The sequence below is a fragment of the Seriola lalandi genome, unplaced genomic scaffold (assembly GCF_002814215.2).
Source record: "Seriola lalandi dorsalis isolate HSWRI2012SDOR001 ecotype SW California unplaced genomic scaffold, Sedor1 jcf7180002054883, whole genome shotgun sequence".
NCBI lineage: Eukaryota > Metazoa > Chordata > Actinopteri > Carangiformes > Carangidae > Seriola > Seriola lalandi.
The window spans coordinates 6,551,754-6,570,745 of record NW_019525658.1 but is presented as its reverse complement, the minus strand read 5'-3'; the positions used below and the strand labels follow the sequence as shown (position 1 = coordinate 6,570,745).

Below are 18,992 nucleotides of genomic sequence, written 5' to 3'. Positions count from 1 at the left end.
GTTTGGCTGATCCCAGTGGCTGGAATCCAGTGGTACAGCTCCATGATGAAAAAGTAGTCACAATTATTTTGTAATGATCTTAATACCTGTTGTCAGTATTTTTGTATTACATGACCTACATCTGGATTTGCATAGTATTTACAGAGAGCAGTATTTTCTGTGATATCTAACCAACTTGTGAGTTCAAGTTGTGGAAGTCTGTGTGTGTGTGTGTGTGTGTGTGTGTGTGTGTGTGTGTGTGTGTGTGTGTGTGTGTGTGAATATAGTCAGACATTCTGTCATTTCGAAATCTGTCTGGACCACTGATCTGTCCGGCCAACAGACTCTTATCAGCTGATAAAAGTGTTTACGCCAGCCTTATCTCTGTCCATTTAAAGGTTAAGGAGTTGAGAGTCATGACTGATAAATCCTTTCCACATGAAACTGTTGCAGAATCTGTGATTGATGTAGCATACCTACAGTTATTATGGTCACACTGGTGAGCAGTGCAAAACACTTTGACCTGAGAGTAGGAGGCAAATTTTATCTCACATTTTCAGACATCTGAAAGATACAATCAATAATTTGGTTGAAATATTGCAACAACAAAAAAAAGAAGAAGGAAAGAAAAAGAAAAAAGTAAAATTTAATGCTTTTAAATCCATCTTGAAATACCCCATGGTCATATGTTTGAAAGTATTTTTCAGTGATCACTGATAAAATGTAAACATCATCACTATTAGAACAGCCAAGATTTTTTTCTATGTTTATTATCCTTTATACTGCTCATTTATCATTAGTGTTATACTGTAGGTAAAATCAGTGGCACTTCCTTGTTTGAGAGACATGGATATGGAAATGTCAATCATGTCATGAAGTTGTGATTAAAGGACATTAATTATGAAAGAACATGGTTTTTGGTCTATGAAAAAAAGCTTTGTGCGTAGGTAAATTAAAATTAACATGTGTTCAATACATTCAAATTATTAAATTGCTTTTTTTCAAGGTTAATACTCGTTTTCTGCAGCAGCTATTCACGGGTTGAGGATATACATATATATATATATTGTATGAGCTTTTTTTTCTATGCCTTCCCATTACCTTGAAAATACTCTTGGTGATTGAAAGGTCTACTGAGATAATTACAGCACTGAGAGGTACAGCAGCACACACTTGAAAATGAATGAATAAATCATTCTGTCTCTTACTCTCCAAAAAGGTTTTACTAAGTGCAAATGTGGCATTTCCAGTTGCATGTACCGCAACCTGAAGTTGTTTCACTACAACTTTGAATGCGCCTCCGTTTTTGAAAGCCAAAGTGAACTTTGACTTGCAAATAATCATGTCAAGTTAAAAAAAATTATAGTACAACCTCCAAAGTGAACACCATTTGAATTTTTCTTGTTAGCATGCATAAATCTTTTGCAAAATGCACTCACTGCTTTCAACGCTAATAGTGTACACAGAAATCAAAGCTGTGCTTTTCTTACAGAGCAACAAGAGAGGAGGGAGATCTGCATAATGTTGGCTCCAGCAATGAAGAGCAAAACGCAGATCCACAGCATTGCTCTCTTGCTTTCCTTCCAATAACATCATTAGCATTTTGACATCATCGGCCTAATTGTTGTTGGGAGCTCTGAGAAATGCTTGCCTTGGAGTGGGAGTCGGGAGACGGAGGAGGGGGGCTGGGGTGTTTCTGCTGTAAGGCCTTGTGCTTATCAGTGCAGGGCAGATACTGTTCCTACGGTCCTGGCTGACAGGTGAGGTGTGTGTGTGTGTGTGTGTGTGTGTGTGTGTGTGTGTGTGTGTGTGTGTGTGTGTGTGTGTGTGTGAGAGAGCGAGAGAGTGTCGGTTGCGGTTGTCAGTGAACCCCCGGGACAGGTGCTGAGGGATGGTTTCGTATTTGGGAGCAGGTGCACCCCAACCCCCCTCCTCTTCTCTTGCCTTGTTCCCTCACTCCCCCAGGAGGCATATGGTGAGAGTGATTGGAGAGACCTGGGGCCCACAGGGAGTGCTCCTCTCCCCAGTTCATCTGTTCCAGACAGGGCCCTGCGGGACACTGAGGTCCCTGTTGGCTGGGAATCAGGCCGAGGAGGCAGTTTTGCTTTCACTTGACTGCTTTGTTACAGTGTTGGGCGGTCGCGGTGGCCACCCCAGTTAGCTTTACACTGTGCAGCATTGTACACTGCAATTTTTGTGCACAGGACACATGCTGCACAGCTAATAGGTCACACCCTCTAATTTGTTTGCTCCTTTCCCTTAATTTACACACAAGTGTTGCTTTTAATCTGCCAACTCTTGTCGTGTCCTCGTGTCATTGCTCGGAATAGAAAACGCCATCTTGCTGTGATTTCACAGGCTGATATTTGTGAACCAGCGCACAAATGTGATGTACCTCTTAGTGCACTAGGAGAGAGAGTTATGGGGGCATTTTAGGCCTTGTATAATATGTGTACCCCTTTTTATGTGGTCATTTATTATAACACGAACTCTATGAATAATGTATGATTAAAAGGCGTAATGGATACACTGGGACTCGTCAAAATAAAAGCAAAAATCCATTTGCTCTCCCTGTAGTAAATCCACTAGCTTGTCCTTGGGCTAATTTCCAACTTGGGACTTGGTGGGGGAGTGAGTGCATGTCTTGATAGCAATTTCAAAGGAGGGAGGTGTTGGTTGTTCTGTAAGGTGAGAGAGCGAGAGAGAGAGATAGAGAGAAAAGGGAGGAGGAGGAAAAGTAAAATGAGACATGGATGGGGAACAAAGCCAGGAACACCTCTTTCCCTTGATGCCTCCCTACTACATCTCACTCTATCCCACACTCTCTCTCTCCCGTCTCTGTCTCTCACCATCTTATAGCTCCTTCCCCCTGCCTCTGAGCAGCTGCCACTTCTGAGCCTGAAGAAAATGTAGGCAGATGAATCAATTTGGCCTGTGGCCCTAAAGTGCACTTGTCTGCACCCTAGCCTGGGCGGGGGGGATAATGAGCCGATAGATTGAGCCGGTGCCGGAGCCCGGCACTGAGCGCCGAGGTGCCTCTGCCCGCTGCACCATCGGGCCCCCTCACATACACACACATACACACACACGTTGCTGAGGCCTCCCTGAGCAGCAGTAGCAGCCTGTCGCTGGGTTAATGGGGGTGAGGGTCCTTTGCACAGGACACTTTTCAGAACAAATTAGAGGAAGGATCTGTATCCGTCCTCTTCAGCCCTCCCTTTCCAGTATCGCCCCTTGTCTCCCCTCCATGCCCTGTGTATGGGAAGCCCAGAGAGGAGATTTGAGCGTGGTAGTGTGGAGCAGAAAAGCACCACGACAGCGAGAAAGGAAGGTGCAGGCGGGGGACAAGGTCCAAGATCCTAGAGTAATGAGGATTGACACTGGGACAAGGGTGAGGCACAGCCTCCCTGAGTGCTGTTGACAGGTGACGGCAGGCTAGGGAGAGGCGAGGCAGAGTGAGAGGAGCTGGAGCAAGGAGAGGAAAAGCGAGGTCAGGACTAACAGCTTCTCTTATTCAAGGAGGAAAAAGGTGGGAGACCGCACAGCCATCCGATGCCCCCCTAAACCCTCCTGCAAGGTGAAGGAGGAGGCAGGATCAAAGGAGCAAGACAACAAAGCATCACCCACCAGCCTCCAGCCAGCTCCCTGCTGACAGGCTGCAGATTGATCGACACTGCAAGGAGAGTGCGGAGGAGTGAAAGGAAGAGGAAAGTTAGCCGAGCCTAGCATGAACTGATGTGAACCACTACTGTCGCCGTCAATGCCTTGACTAGTCCTTTCTTAACAGGGGGCTCTGTGACTTCACCCAGGGTTAGAGTAGTATAAATGAGCAAACCTAAGTCGGCACAACTCAACTTGGGGGGAAATTAAGATGCTGGAGGGCCCTTTGAAGATAATTAAAGAGCACAGAGCGGCAGCCTCCAGAGAGGGACTGCAGACATGTTCAATACCGAGACTAATGGAGCTAATTTCCAGTACATTATTCATGTAAAACACAGGCCCTGACTTAGCTATGTTTTTTCTATGTCTCTTCTATCTGTCATCTCAAGTCAAACTGCACCCACACACACAGATTAATCACATTCACTTGCTATTTCAGCCTGATTAACCTTGCCCCTATTCTGTATGGGTTAAACCTCCAATGTAAACAAATTTAGTCTGCACAAAAAAAAAAAAACCTCCTTAAAATAGCCAGGTGGCCAAGACCTGCTCCCTCTTGGCTTCCCAGAGTGCATTTCAAAGGCATTACCTCAAGCGTAGTGAAAAGGCATTATGACCTTAAACAGTGTCACCACTCGTAACCAATCACATCTCAGTGCAGACCATTAGCCCCACCCTCAAGCACGCTAACTTGTCCTTTAACATTAATGAGTAGACAAAAAAGAAAAAACAACACATGAAAGCTGTACAGTTGGGAGCTTAGGGCCAATTAAACACCTCCCCAGACAGGAAATTAGTCCCTGCCTTAATCACAGGCAGTCAGGGTTGTCAATCTTTTGTCAGAGTTGGTGAATTCCAGCCTAGATCAATTGCTCTCCTGTCCCGTCGAACAGCGGCTCGGGGAACGGTCCTTGCAAGCTGCATCATTAACCTAGGTGCCTAATTAGACGCTGTGGTCTGATCAATAGCCAAGTTGATTGCTGACTGGGTAATGTAGCTGCAGGCCCCAGAGGAGACGGAAACACTTTGAGCGCCTTCAGGAATTTGTCAGCAACACTGATGCTGGGTAAACAAAGTAATCAACGGCTGCACTTGACGGCGATGTGTCACAGACTGTACCTCAACGTTCTGCCTCTGCCTCCACGCCTGCCTGCCTGCCTGCCTGCCTGCCTGTCTGCCTGTCTGCCTGCCTGCCAGCCTAGGAGGAATTTTCTCTTTGTGCTCTCCTTGAGAAAAGGAAATCAAAAAGGCCACCATCTATTTTGAGATTCAAGGAGTGATTAGGCTGACAGCTAGTCGAGAGAGAGCGAGGCAGAGGGAGAGGCGGGTAGAGGTGGAAGTCAAACCTGATTAGGCCCACCTGCCAGGTTTTCTCTTCCTTCCATCTCTACAGCCTGATTGCTTGGCGGCAACTCCCTCCTCTTCTCCGCCACACTCACACCATCTCACCCTCATTCTGTCACTGTTGACCTCAGTGCACTGCTAATGCCCCTTGGCCAATCAGCATGCTTGCCCTGGCGGCGGCAGGGTAATTAAAAGGGAATTGCGTCTACTTGGCATGTGAGCTGGTGGGCACAAGGGTAGACAAACACTCTCTCTCTGCCGCCTGGGCTCCCTCCCTCTCTCCCAGCCAGGTGGTAGCGTACAGGACCTGTCAGATTAGCTGATGACCCTTTTAATTCTAGCCCAGCCGGGGGCCATAATTGATATTTACCGGGAAAGGTTAATTGTAGCAGTGATCTGCTTAAATTACAGTGGAGATCAGGAGACCGGGGCCAGCCACCGGGGGAGCTGCTACATGCAAACTGCTAGTCAAATGGATTACACCCCGCGGCCATCGCCACTGTACTCCAAGGTGGGGAAGCAGCACGGGACATTGTGATTGGCCAGTGCTGCACCAGCACAGAGTCTTCCTTGCTGAGCTCGCCAACCTCCCATCTGGCTGGGAATTTGGATGCATGCCAACTGTGGGTCTTGATGGCCTGCAATAAAACAAGCCATCCATGTTGGCATCAGGGTTGAACACACAAACTGGTATTTGTACATAAAAGCTGTTAAAAGCTGATAGTTTGTTCCATTGTTTGGTCTCTTTATTAATTTGACCGTTGTCATGACCAGAAAACAGCAAAAATAAAATAAGATCAAATCTCTAAAACATTGTGTTGGCAAAGGTGCAAGCATGTATATTGTTTAGCATTGTCTCCTCTCTGGTGATGCTGCATATTATTGTTTATATTTTGTACTGACCTCAAGGAGCTGTTGTTGGCCTTGTGTCAAGTTGTGAAGGAGTGGAGTGGATGGCAGTTTTAGATAGCATTAAGCAGTTGATCCAAACTTCTACCTGTTCAGCAACATTTTTTTGTATTGTACTGAATGTAGGCCAAAGATAATACAAGCACATTACACAAACTTCTTACTATTGTTGTGTGTTTGTGTCATATGTGTGCACTAACATTCTCTTATGTTCAAAATGTGGACAGGAAAAAACTTCCATCTCACCTGAGTTAAACAATATAGATTGGTACAGTTATAGCTGAATAATAAAACTGAAACTGAAAAACAAAATCTGTCATTTAAATCTGTCAAACTCAAGACAGTCCACAAAATATACAACTGACTTTGCAATGATGACCTGGATCCACATGGCTACTGTAGCACCACATAGCCTGATCCACATTTGTCAGGTGGGCAGATCAGGTGCGCACACGTTTAACAATCCGTAAATAAATGCAAAATAACTCCACAGTACTTTATGTGCACAGGAAGCTTTTCCTAGGCAAATTTTATGAGATGTATGAACTTTGTATAAATTAGATTTAAATTTGAATATATGTAGACATTTAAAATACTGATATACATTCAAGTTGTGATGTATTTTTTAATATTTGTTCAAATTATTTGTTATTTGTTTGTGAATTGGAGAATGCATTTGTAAACAATGTAAATTACCCACAAATCGTCATACGCATTTGCAAATCATGTTTTTACTTGTAGATCATGTGGCATGCACTTGTCACCATTATTCAGACTCATTTCTCACTATACAGTTGACAGTCACAGCTGATATTTCTGAATTGTTGCTGCTGCATTCCTGTTGCTGGCTGGTATGACTTGCAGCAGTGGGTGGACGTTTGGGGTTGCAGGTGTTTTTCCTACAGCCACTTCTGCTTTGCATTTACTCAAAGCACAAACTGACACTGAGCTGTGAGACACAATGCAAGAATATAAGGACAATGGCCCATTGAAAGTCAGTTGAAGCCATTGTAGTTATGCTGTATTGTTATGCATAGCTGCTTAACTTGTTGAGTAGGTTATAGATCCCAATGAGTGACACGAAATAAGATGGAACTTTAATTTGTGCCCCCTGGTTGAATCATCGCTGTCCAACTGATGGTTTTGTTTTGCAGTGTGATTTATTGCTGTGTTTTGATATAAAATGGATAGCTCTGGTCCTCAGTGGCTGCGTCGGGTTTCAAGCTCTTGTAATTTCCCTAATCAACAAAAGCTTCATAATGTTAATGTTTCAGAGGTCATTTAAAGATCAATGCACAGTCCAAGTAGCACCACCTGAATGCTGCTCTTGTTTTAAAAAGAAATCAAGTAAATTATCTAGATTTAAAGCTTGCTATGTTGGTGGATGGAATAATGTTTCATTATTCAATTATTATAATAACATACAATTATTCAATTAAAGATAATTGATACTTTCTTTTTATATCAGTAGAACAACAATTCTACTGGTGTTTTTGTATTTATATGTTCATAAGCCACCTAACTAATGTATCATAGAAATGTGTTTGGGCCACCACAAGCTGACAGAACAGCTTCAATGCTCCTTGCCATTGACAAGTCAAGAGGAATAGACATCATTCTTCCAAGAGATATTCCCTCATTTGGTGTTTTGATGATGGTGGTGGAGAGCGCTGTCAAACACGTCGATCCAAAATCTCCCATAGGTGTTCAACTGTGTTGAGATCTGGTGGCTGTGAAAGCCTCAGCTTCAAATCCTCATCAAACCATTCAGTGACTCATCGAAGCATTGTCATCCTGTCTCAACACTCATTTTTTCCCTTTATCGCCCGTCTGTATTTGGTAACTTCTGAGTAGATTTAGCACCTGAATGCATCATGTGAGGAGTTTTTTTTAATCATTTGTTTCTTTCATCTACATTTCCAAGCAATGATCTTGTCATGTGATTATGTTTATTGCTACTGTTCATGAAGCACATATAACCTTTAGCCCTCCTCTTTACTTGTGTCCCCTGTAGATCAAACCTTTGGCACTACGTCCGGTCAAAGTCAGTGAGGACGAGGCGGTGCAGGAGCTCAGCCGACCGCACAGGAGCAACTCCAAGGAGCAGCTCAGCGAGGTGAGACCTTGGACGAGACCTTTCCCCTTTTCACAGACCTCCTACAGAGATCCAGGCTCTCCACTTTCACAGGCCAAGGCAGAGGACCACTGAAATGTGATACAGAAATCGGGTGGACGACAGCAACATTGAGGCTGAGATCAGAGGGCAGCTGGTGCAGTAGCTCCTGCTGTGTGCAGCTCTCACCTCATAAATGCCCAGTGCGCTGGGGAAAAGACTGTTTGGCTGGCAGCACATAGACAGGAAATGAGCATCACCTTGTTGGCCTTGCATTATTTAAAGCATGGCGCGGTTAAATGTAGACATGACCTAACGTGGTTCAGCCAGGTGTGGGCTGACCTCACCGACCCCGGAGAGGAAGGAGTTAAAGAAACTGTTCCAATTATTGCAGCACCGACATCCATATGCTAGCCCATTTAGAGGATGAGTAGATGGCAAAGGAAAATGGAGGCAAGGCACTGGTTCAGCATAGGGGATGAAATAATGCAATTTAGATACAGATGAAGTAATGAGAATTTATGCAAAATCCCAAGCGGCTCATTTTAAATGAATGTAGAAATATGCTTCCTAACTAATGCTTGTCAAGCAGGCCTCCCAAACCTAACCAAATTCAATCAGACTGTTCATTTAGCTGACGAAAACAAGAGGAGAGAAGGAGAGAGAGAAAAAAAGTGGAGGAAGGAAAATATGCAGCTTCCTTTTCCAGCAGGCGTAAAATGATGGAAAGAAAACGATTTTAATGAACTTATTAAATACATTGTTTTAAGCTATTCAGCATTCCAATTGAAAAGCCTGATGAAAAAAAAAAAAAAAATCACCCGGCCTAATTTTTTTCTATCTTCATCCTCTTTTTTTCTGAGCCTCACTGCTCTGTTTCTCTCGTGCACTGTCCCCCCTCTTCCCCTCGCACCATTTCTCTTGAATTTGTGTAAAAGGCTGTCTTTTAATGAAAAAGTCAGGAGGAAGAGGCGGGCTTGTCAGATAAAAGACCGACGCCGGTTGACAGCTCTGACAGGGATATACGACAAGCACAGAGAAGGAGGGGGGTACGGATGAGGGGGGTGGTAGAGTGAGGGTGGAAGTGGTGGAGGTGGTGGTTCTGGCAGGGATGGTGGTGGAGGGAGGGGGCTGGGGGGGGGGCACTGATGAAAATTGCACGCTGTAATCGGCGACAGTGTTAGATGTGGCATGTCTCTCTAATCTGCTGCCAAATAAATGGTGCACAGACGCTGATCGCTGTAGCCACACGATCCATATCTATCCATCTCTCTCCCTCTGTCTCTCTTTACCTTTCCCCGTCTGTCTGTGTATCTGTCCTTCTCTCTGCTGGCTGCTGTATTTCACCCAGCCAAGGCCTGGACATGACACACACACAGCGAGATTCCTCACCAACACCGTGTCATTGTCTCCCCTATATTTCTTATTTTTCAGCTCCATGAAATCTCCACCACCGCACTGAGAGCACTGCTAATTTTCGTAAAATACGCTCCACCACATCAAAGTGGCTTCCGAGCTTTAAGAGCTCTTAACTAATGATGCCGCGTCGGCAACGAGTAAAATGGATTTCTCTTGTCTTACCGCCAAAGGAAATAGAGACAAATGCGACATGCGGACGCGCCTGCCTGCCCGCCTGTAAAAACAGTCATGCATCAATTTGGAAGCAGGGGGTAAAAAAAATTGCAGGGGATGCTGTTTGTTCATTGCCATGGTTGGGTCTTTATCTGTTTATTTTGACTAGGTAATTGTGCCTGCGGTGCAGCGGGGCCCCGGCACTAAGCCACACAGGGATTAGGGAAATGTGAGGTGGTGGAGGGGGTGGGTTCCAATGCATTTGTGTCCTGCAGAGGAGAGGGCGGCAGTTCTGGTGCTGTCATGGTCTCTAACACCCTCCTGTATCCACCCACACCCACCCACATGCACCGAAACCCACCCACCTACCTGCTCTTCCTGCCACAGAGGGCATAGACATTCACGTCCTTTCCTCATCATGCTCCAATGGGCTCTGATTGGCCTGCCTCTTGGCCTCCGTGCAATGACAAAAACCAATAGTCTGGGTTGAGAGAAGATGGACTGGACCCTCCCCTCTTGTCGCCATGTTTTGCTTTTTTCTTTCTTTTTTTTTTTTTTTTTATGGGTGGAGGAGGGAGCATGGAAATGGGGAGAGGATTAGGGGGTGGATTTAGCAACATTTCTCTTCTCTGGGGCTGTTTAGTTAACCCTTAAATGCCGCCAGCATCCGCACCCTCCTCTCACCACCAACCACCAGAACCACCACCATACACACACACACACACACACACACACACACACACACACACACACACACACGCATTCGTCCTCCCTCCCCCACACTCCCTCTCTGGGGCGGGTTCTTAAATCCTTTTGAAGTCCTAAGCGCTGCAGAAATCCATTGAGAGCCATGTATAATGGCTTTTAAGAGAGAGTGTTTAGCTGTATGCCGACCCTATGGCTTATGAACCGCTGGCGTTTTAATGGATCCCCCCTTTCCCTCCCCTCTTTTCCTCCCTTCACCGGCACTAAATCCAATGGATTGTCCCTCATTATCATTTAAATAAGCCTCTCTTTCTACTCACAATGCTGCAAGTTGAATGAACTCTACATAGTAAGGCTAATTCCAAATGGCCTTGGCCTCCCACCACCTATGCGAAAATGCACTCACACACACAAACACATGTATATACACACATATTTAAGTGCACTCACAACATGCACACACAGACAACAGACCACATTCTCACTGGAACACACTTTTGGCCCTTTTGTAACCACAGATTTTGCCTTCTGTGCAGTTCTTCCTCCCCATTCCTCTGGCCTCCTCTCTGGTTGTGGTAGTGAGGGGAGCTGAGGGGTTGGGCAGAGTGGGAATAGCCTTTTGATTCCCGCAGAGCCTGCTTTCCGGTTCGCGGCAGGGCTCCTCCCTAATCGTCACCACAGGAGCCGTCCTGCAAATCAGAGGGGCACACAGGCGTTGATGAGGGCTGAGGCCTAGAGCAGGTGTGGGAGAATGGATGAGGGGCATTGGGAGGGTGCAAAACAAGGGAGGCAGTGGTGGTGAAGGTGTGGGGGAGGTCGTTTGGATTGAAGGTGGACCTATGGATGAAATTGGTCTAGCAGAAAAGTCCCCTCCAGAGACCAGGGGGGGAGAGATTGCCAATCTAGACAGAGGAATAAAGCAGTGAAAAGTGGAAGTGGAGGGAGGGATTTGGAGATTGGTATTCGTGCTGGGCGCTGACAGACAGAGACAGAGCCAGAGAACAGAACAAAACCCAGCCTTTTCTGTCTCCATCCTGCTCTTGTTCAGCATTTAGAGGAGTGCATTAGAAAACACAGGAGGAGTTTGATGGGCCAAAACACCCCCCGCATGAAGAGATACTTATCCCGAGTACAAACAGGGCTGATATAACACGACGAAAAATGTTTCAGAAATGTGATGGACACCATTTAAAAAAAAAAAAAAAAAAAAATAGATATAGGATAGACAAAATTACATTTTTAGAGTTTGGACTGAATTATGTCTTTTCATATGCACTATATTTGCAGATTATATATGCTGAAATATCTGCCCAGTTATCCTAAAATGCCTGTTGATGCTACTTTTATCCAATACTGTTTGATTTGAGTGCAAAGCAAACACTTGAAAAAGTATAAGATTAAATATTTTCATCTTCATTTAGAAGAGTACCTGAGCTCTTACTAACTCTCAACACAACAATCTCTATATCAAGGTTTATTTTATCATTCTATCTACTTATGCAAGTGACGGATTCCCCCCCATGTGCCTAGCAATGTCAGATGGTGCTATTTAAGACACAGAAGGAAGTGAAGTAAAACAAATAGATTGTGACACGTAGCCTTGACCTGCACTGCAACACGTCATCTATATTGTAAAACCATTAGAAGCAATTATCTACAAAAAGTCAGCAGGCAAAGATTAAAACATTTCTTTAAAGGAGCTATTTGTAAGTTTTGCTATCGTTACATAGCCACCGTTAGCTAGTTAATAGCTGTTTACTTACAAGTGTAGAAGAAATGTTGCGAATTCATCATCAAACTTCATTCCTTTACTCGCCAAGAGCTGTCTCCAGAGGTGGAAAGCAACGGCGCTGTTTTCTCTCTCACGTCTTTTCTTCTATTGAAGTTAGCACGCTAACCATCTAGCCCCGGCCAGTGTGGTAGCTTTCTGATAGAAACTCACTGTAGCATCTGCCCTGAAGACGTAGCACTGCTCAGAGGGCGTATCATAACCTCTTGTATTATATTATAAGACAACGATGGCTGAAGCGCTTGTCAAGCAACAATCACCATCAGCCGCTCCCAGGCAGAGAAAACAAATAGCTGCTTTAACTAAAGCATGTACAGTTCTGTGTTACTGTGCTTCAAATTAATTTGCCTCAGAGTGACTATTGTGCACTATTTTCCATTAAAAACTTACCAAATAATTAAGGTTTTCCACAGTGTATTTTCATGACAGCTCAAATTAAGTCTGTCAGCAGGACGTGAGTGATTGTTTTTAGAGCGGGTGTGGCTCAGCTACCCCCGGAGGTGTAAGCCAGAATGTATGGGAGTGATGTGTGGTGGGCGGGAGTTACATGGCAGGGCGGGTAAAAGGTTAACGTGAATATTGATATTAAAGCGGCACTGCTTCATCATGTCTGTGTCAGCGAGTGAAACGCTCCTTAAAGGTCATCCCTGTTCTCCTCTCTCTCCCTACAGAGTTCCACTCACTCGCTGTCAGGCCGCGGCTACTCGGTAAGTGACATTTTCATGCTTCATAGCTTTACGGCAGAATTACAATCTCCAACGACCCGCTTTATGGCCCTGGCGCTCGACATTTTAATTATGTTAAATAGAGTAATGGAGAAATCATGATATTAGGAACATTAATTCTGGCTGACTGACTGATTAAATTGCGGGAAGGTGTCCTGCGCTACCTTGGCGAAAGGAGCCTCGTTTTATTGGCATCGATCAGCGCCTTTCGACAGTGCTGCAATTTGGCTGTCAGAGTTTTATGTCTTCCTCCAGTGACTGTCAGTGGAGGATCCTTTTGCTCACATATCAGATGATATGCCTAAAAGCTTTTTAAAGGCCCCCGCATTTATGCAATAAATACAATTTCTCACCACCAGAGAAATGCATGAACATTTACACCTTCAGGAAGATCCATAGCAGTTAAACATGTCTTACGATTTTCTGGAACTGACTGTGCCTTAATATGAGTCAGTGAGATGGTCTTTATCATAGAACATGAAGAGTGTTGTTCAAGGTAAATGTGCCCGAGAGGAACATTTAGTGACGCCTTAGAAAACATCAGCCCAATCCTTTTCAAACATACACAAGCTCACAAATTGTCAGTGCAGGACTATTTTTATCCCGTGAAAGCATCTGTTGCCGTGGCCCAGTGCGTTTTCGAACCGTAAATTTACCCCCCCCCCCACCACCACCACCACCACCACCACCACCACATTGTTTCAATGATGTGTCTAGTCTCTGGGTAATAGAGACAGCGGTCGTCCTTTATGTCCTTTGCTTAAAGGGGAACTCATAAGAGGAACATTCTTTAAAGTGTGCTACTTTTAGCTGATGAGTGGCATATGGCAGTTCTTATTGCAGCTTGGAAGCAATCATCCCGACAAACAAAACAACTATAAATGGTTTGTCATCGTTAATCTCCCTCAAAGGACTGCAGTTAAAGCGCTGAATAAAGCTTAACTTCAAAAGGCATTGATCTGTGTGCGATCTTTTTTTTTTTTTATTATTTTGTTTTAATAGAACATGTCACATTCCTATTCCCCAGCGGCCGCATACTCACAGATGGATGAAAACAAACAAGACCTTCCAAAAAAGCTTGTGGAGCCCTTTGGCTCGAGCTGTCAGTTTGAGTCGGCGGGGAACAAGGCCTTCTCTTTATCTGAAAAGAGGAAGGAGGGAGTCAAAGAGAGAGAGGGCAGAAATGGAGATGGAGGGGGGGCTTGGTGACGGTGATGGTGTGGGGGCAGGGGCATTGTGTAAGCAAAGGAAAGTCCTGTAACGAGGGCAGGAAGTTTCACGTTGTCTGGCTCCCTCTCTGGCTATCCGATGGTGCTATCTGCAGCGTTTATAGCCTCTGGGCACCTCCTGGGTGCTGAGCTCTGACTCTCAATCTGCTCTGCTGCCAGGCCTGCTTGATTTCTGGGGTCTCCTTATCTGTAAGTGCTTCAGGCTTTACAGTATGATGGTTTCGAAGGGGGGTATGGGGTGCAGGGTCGGGGGGCTCCAGGGAACTGCCAGGCAGAAGCTGAGTGGGTATGGGAGGAGGAACAGGACAAGGAAAAGGCCAGGGGCTGGACAGAGTGTTATGGCTAGAGGAAGAGAGAGGCTATGTATGTGGGTGGTTGTAAGGTGGGGAGGGGATGTGGGAGGGTCAACGAGGCGGGCACAGAGGCGCAGTCAGCACCACTGGCCACCAGTAGCACAGACAGGGCTATCTGTTGGTTGGCCCCCGGTGCTGATCTCCTCTCCACAAACAATCAGAAAATCACGCTGGTGAATAGGGGCTGGTTATCTGTCACAAGGCGCTGAGAGGTAGAAAAGGCAATCTCTACTGACAGTTTGTTTTCTACTTCCATGGGACATAAAGCCTCTTCTTGTTTATGCTTCCATATGTCTCCCTTCTTATGCTGCCTGCCAGGCTTGAATGGCCTCATTTGAATGGTTTACACAACAATGTAGAGAAGTTTCTGGGCTTTAGTGCCAGACTCATGAAAAAGGGAAATTGGAGCCCCCAGAGTGTTTTGGACACAGCAAATACCTTCATACTGTGTTAAAATGCTTGGCTGTTGCATACAGAACACATTGTCTGCCGGTTTAATTCATCAAAGAGTGGATTTGGACTTGAAATCCTGCACATACTATAAATATAAGTCAGATATTTAAAAAAAAAAAAAAAACAGCTAACTAATATTTCATCTCAGAATTGGATCCATATTTTCAAGTATTGATAGTGCTTCAGTTTCTATCTAGTTGATCACGAACACTATTTCCGCAGGCTGGTCCAAATATTTGTTTAACATAAGGGGCTCATGACTGATAATTTATGCTGACATGGAATACTTTCACAATTGAGGATTTTAGTGGCAAATTATTGCACAAAAACGCATGGATTTCTTTTCTGAATTTTCCTGACATGCATTTTCAAATGTGCTAAATGTGCTGTGTTCTCACTAAGGTGAACACAGACACTGGAACTAGTGTGAACACGGAATTAATCCAGTTTATAGTCATCCATTAGACAACTGAAGTAATGTTGATCGATTCCTCATTAAATATTAATGAACTGCTTCACACCAGAGGTTGTAAGCAATGACTAATATCAGACTGATTTCTTTTTATTACCATGACAACAGACCACAACAACACACAGGACAGCATTCAACACATATGTAAGATAAGATAAAAAGATAATATACCATAAAATGTTACAGATTTGAATCCACTATCCTTCCACTCAAAAAACTATTTTGGCTTGGTAGGCTAACTATGAACTACTTTATATTCCTCCAAACATGGTGTGTTTATTCAGTCGATGACATTGCTAGATGTGAAAACTCTTCTAACCCCCCACCCCCCACCAACCCTTCATCCTCCATTCAGGGGTGAGGGCTAATCTCTTGACCGTTGAGTCCAGCAGCGATACGTAGCAGCAGTACTGAGACTCGCTATCTAGCTCTCTGTGGAAGACTGGGTATGGAATTGTTTATCAGGCAGACTCTCTCCTGTCTGCTTTGTGCAGGCTTCATTATAGCCTCAGCTATGTTTGGGAGACAATATCTGTGCCTTGTTTCCTGCGCTGCTACCTGCTTGTTGTTCCAGCGGAGATGGGCCCAGGCTCTGGCGATTTATCATTCTCTCAGGGGCTTCTTGATAAAGAACCTAACATCCCCCTCTGCGCCTGGGAGATACAGGCTGCAAGAGATGCGGAAAATGTCAAAAAATCTCACTGCAACTGCCCGTTCTGTCACTACCCCTGGGCTGGATATACGTTATAGAGAAGGAGACGTTTTAGCTGAGCGAAAACGACAACACACCTCCCTTTCCTTTCAGATGAAGTGATTGAGCCTCAGTCTCCCACTCCCCGTCTTTTGAAACCACCCAAGGCCACGCTACGGCTGATGTCTTCACACACGATAAAAGCGCAGAGCTTTGTCTGTGACAGTATAATCTGACTAGTCTGTTTTGGGAGGGTTTATGTCTGCGATGTCAGGGAGTAAAACCTTAGCCACATTGTTTGGGTTGAGCGAGAGTGCCCAGAGCTCTCAGACACACCCATACTTCATTTCCCCTGCTCGAGTTGTCATAATCATATTTAACGCTAAATGAGTCTACACTCTAAACAGAGCTGTCTCAGAGTCATTTGTGCATTCTTAAACAGCCTTGTTTTAATTGATTTGGCATTCACGACCTCCACATTGTGGCAAATAGACTTCCCTGTCTGAGTGATGAGGCTTTTTACAAGATCTTTATCGAATACAAGGATTATGTCACTTAATTACAATAGAAGCCATTAAAAGCTTCACGCTTTATTTAACAAAACGACACAGATTCACTGGATTAAATGCTAAACACAGCAATTGAAAGAAATTGAGCGTAAATTATATCCTTATACTTTAACAGAAAACCATGGCTTCTTCCCCTACAGTACAAGAGATCTCTTAACTGCATCTTAGTGAGCATCTCTGTGACTCTCTACATCACTCTGTCTGCCTTTGTCTATCTCTCTCACCCTGCTTGCTTTACAGTGGGGTGTGCAGGTGTCTCCATACCACCAGCCCTGCACATGGTGAAAATTAGTGAAGGAAACCACAAGCCCAGCAGGAGTGGGCTGGGGCCCTGACATTGTCCTGGCCTTGGGGTGGGGCGCTGCCTGTCAGGGGCCTCTCTATGAGGGCTGTCCGCCTTGAAAAACCTATTTGTTTATCCCCGTGTGCGGTCCGGCTTCAGATCCTGGGCCCTGCTGCTCTCTGCGCACCAGGGACTTGGGCTGTTGCCGCTAGCAACAGATAAAAATTGCTGTTAACCACAGCAGGGCCCACAACACATCAATCAACGAGTCTGCAGATAAAGGCTGCAGGCTTCAGGGGCCCTGGCTGAATGGCACGGTTGAAAATCCTTTTCCAGTGGCTGAGCACACACAGCTCCGGTGGTAGAGGCCTGCTATCATTCAGAGTAGAGGAGGCAAACTTCATTTTCAGAAATGCAGCTCAGGTTTTGTTCTAATGGAGATGCATTAGAACAGCACCAACACAAAGGGAACTCTGGGAGAGGTCATTTGAATAAAAAGGCGACACTGTGAATTAGTGTTGACCGAGCCTCAGAAAAACCAGCCCCGGCATAGTTCAGTTGTTCTAAATGAACTCTTAATTGCTTTTGCCACTTGGCTTTGCTCTTAAGGCTGCTTAAAAGCTGGGGCGTTCAGCTTCACCGCATTCCACATACTCTGTTCATTAGGACTGAATTGAGATCAACGATTGGAAATACCTAGAAGCTATACCCCAAAGGCCCAAATTGGCATTAGTACAAAATATTTTTTCACCAGAGGTGACTTCAATGGTTCATTCTAACCTTTTTCAATCTAGCTCCACAAACCTTAAAGCAAATGTATGGTGATGACTTTGGTGCCTGGTAATGAAAAAGAACAATACTGATCTTTTCTTATATTAAATCCAGTTAATGTATTCCCAGATGAAGCTCTGTGCTATCACCCATGCTGGAGTTAGTCCAAATGAAACACAGGCTCTCATGGGTAAAAGCATTAGTTTTATCCCCCTAAGCCCAGCCTTGATTATCATCACTCTTAGTTTGTCCTGGATGCACTGTCCCCTAACTCACATTTGCCCCACTTTAAACAAATAGCCCTATAATGTAACAATCAAACAATGCTCTGAGGATTTGTTTACTGCAGGCTTTCTCCCCATTAAGTTTCACGGACACTGTAGACAAATAAAGTGGTAATTCCACTTTATCATATGTTACATATACCACAATCAAGCAGCAATTACATGCTCCTTCCATTTGTAAGAGCTCCCAGTGCCGACGTGGATGTTTTAATGAGGGCTGTAATGAACGCTCAGGGTGTTTGGCAAGTCTCCGAGATGTTGCTGGGGCTTTTATGGCTCCCCATTATAACGTACAATTTGCATCAGCAAATTACAATGCTCCATATCATTATCCTGCACCAAGGCCCGATCATAAATTAGAGCTCCAATTACAAACATCTATCTGGGAACGGGGAATGAATACGATGGCAGCCCACCAGAAGCAGGCAGGAGGGAGAGAAAGCCTCCTGTGGATTGTGGGATGAGACTTCTATAGAGGTGCGATAGTCTCATAAACCGTCCTTATGGGGAATTCATGCTTCCAAAAGAAATAGACAGTTTTGGAGGGAAAGAACGTCTGCTAGATCTGTTTTGGCAGTTCCATATGTCATATTTCACGGCGCGCTGCTCATTGAACTTTTTGGTATTTTAATCTCCTTCCTTCTGTTAAACACAACACCCACTGATTTCGATTGCTGACTGTTTCACACTTCTCATTCAAAGCTATGTAAGCCTGTCCATTCAGCTGTGCAGAGGAAGGGCTTCGTCTGTTGTGTCTCAATTCAGACCCAGCTACGTCTCTGTCTCTTCCAATCTCCCTCTGTTTGACTCTCGCTCCCTCTCTTATTCAACTTGATTATACACTGGAGGGAACATAATAAATCATGGAGATTTATCATGCTGCAGCTTATTAATTCAGCGCCACAAGTGTAATATTAGTCTGTGTCATTTAAAGAAGCAGGCGTTGCAGCATTGCCAATGTCCCCCAGGGAATCCAGAGGAAGCCATTTTAGTCTGGGCAGAACCTAATGAAAAAAAATCATATTTTGCGAGACTTTTCATTTGTTGTTGTTCTTCACTCTGTCATCTTCATAACGCTTCTCTCTTTCTCT

General features: G+C 44.7%; 1 protein-coding gene across 1 annotated transcript in view; it reads left to right on the top strand.

Moving 5' to 3' along the window:
• The first annotated feature begins 7,911 nt into the window (after positions 1 to 7,911).
• Positions 7,912 to 18,992, top strand: part of fbrsl1 (fibrosin-like 1) — a 153,724-nt gene continuing 142,643 nt past the window's right edge. Inside the window, exons 1-2 of the mRNA XM_023397607.1 lie at positions 7,912 to 8,008; positions 12,743 to 12,778. The gene's annotated coding sequence lies outside the window, so the exon portion shown is untranslated. The remainder of the gene's footprint in view (positions 8,009 to 12,742; positions 12,779 to 18,992) is intronic.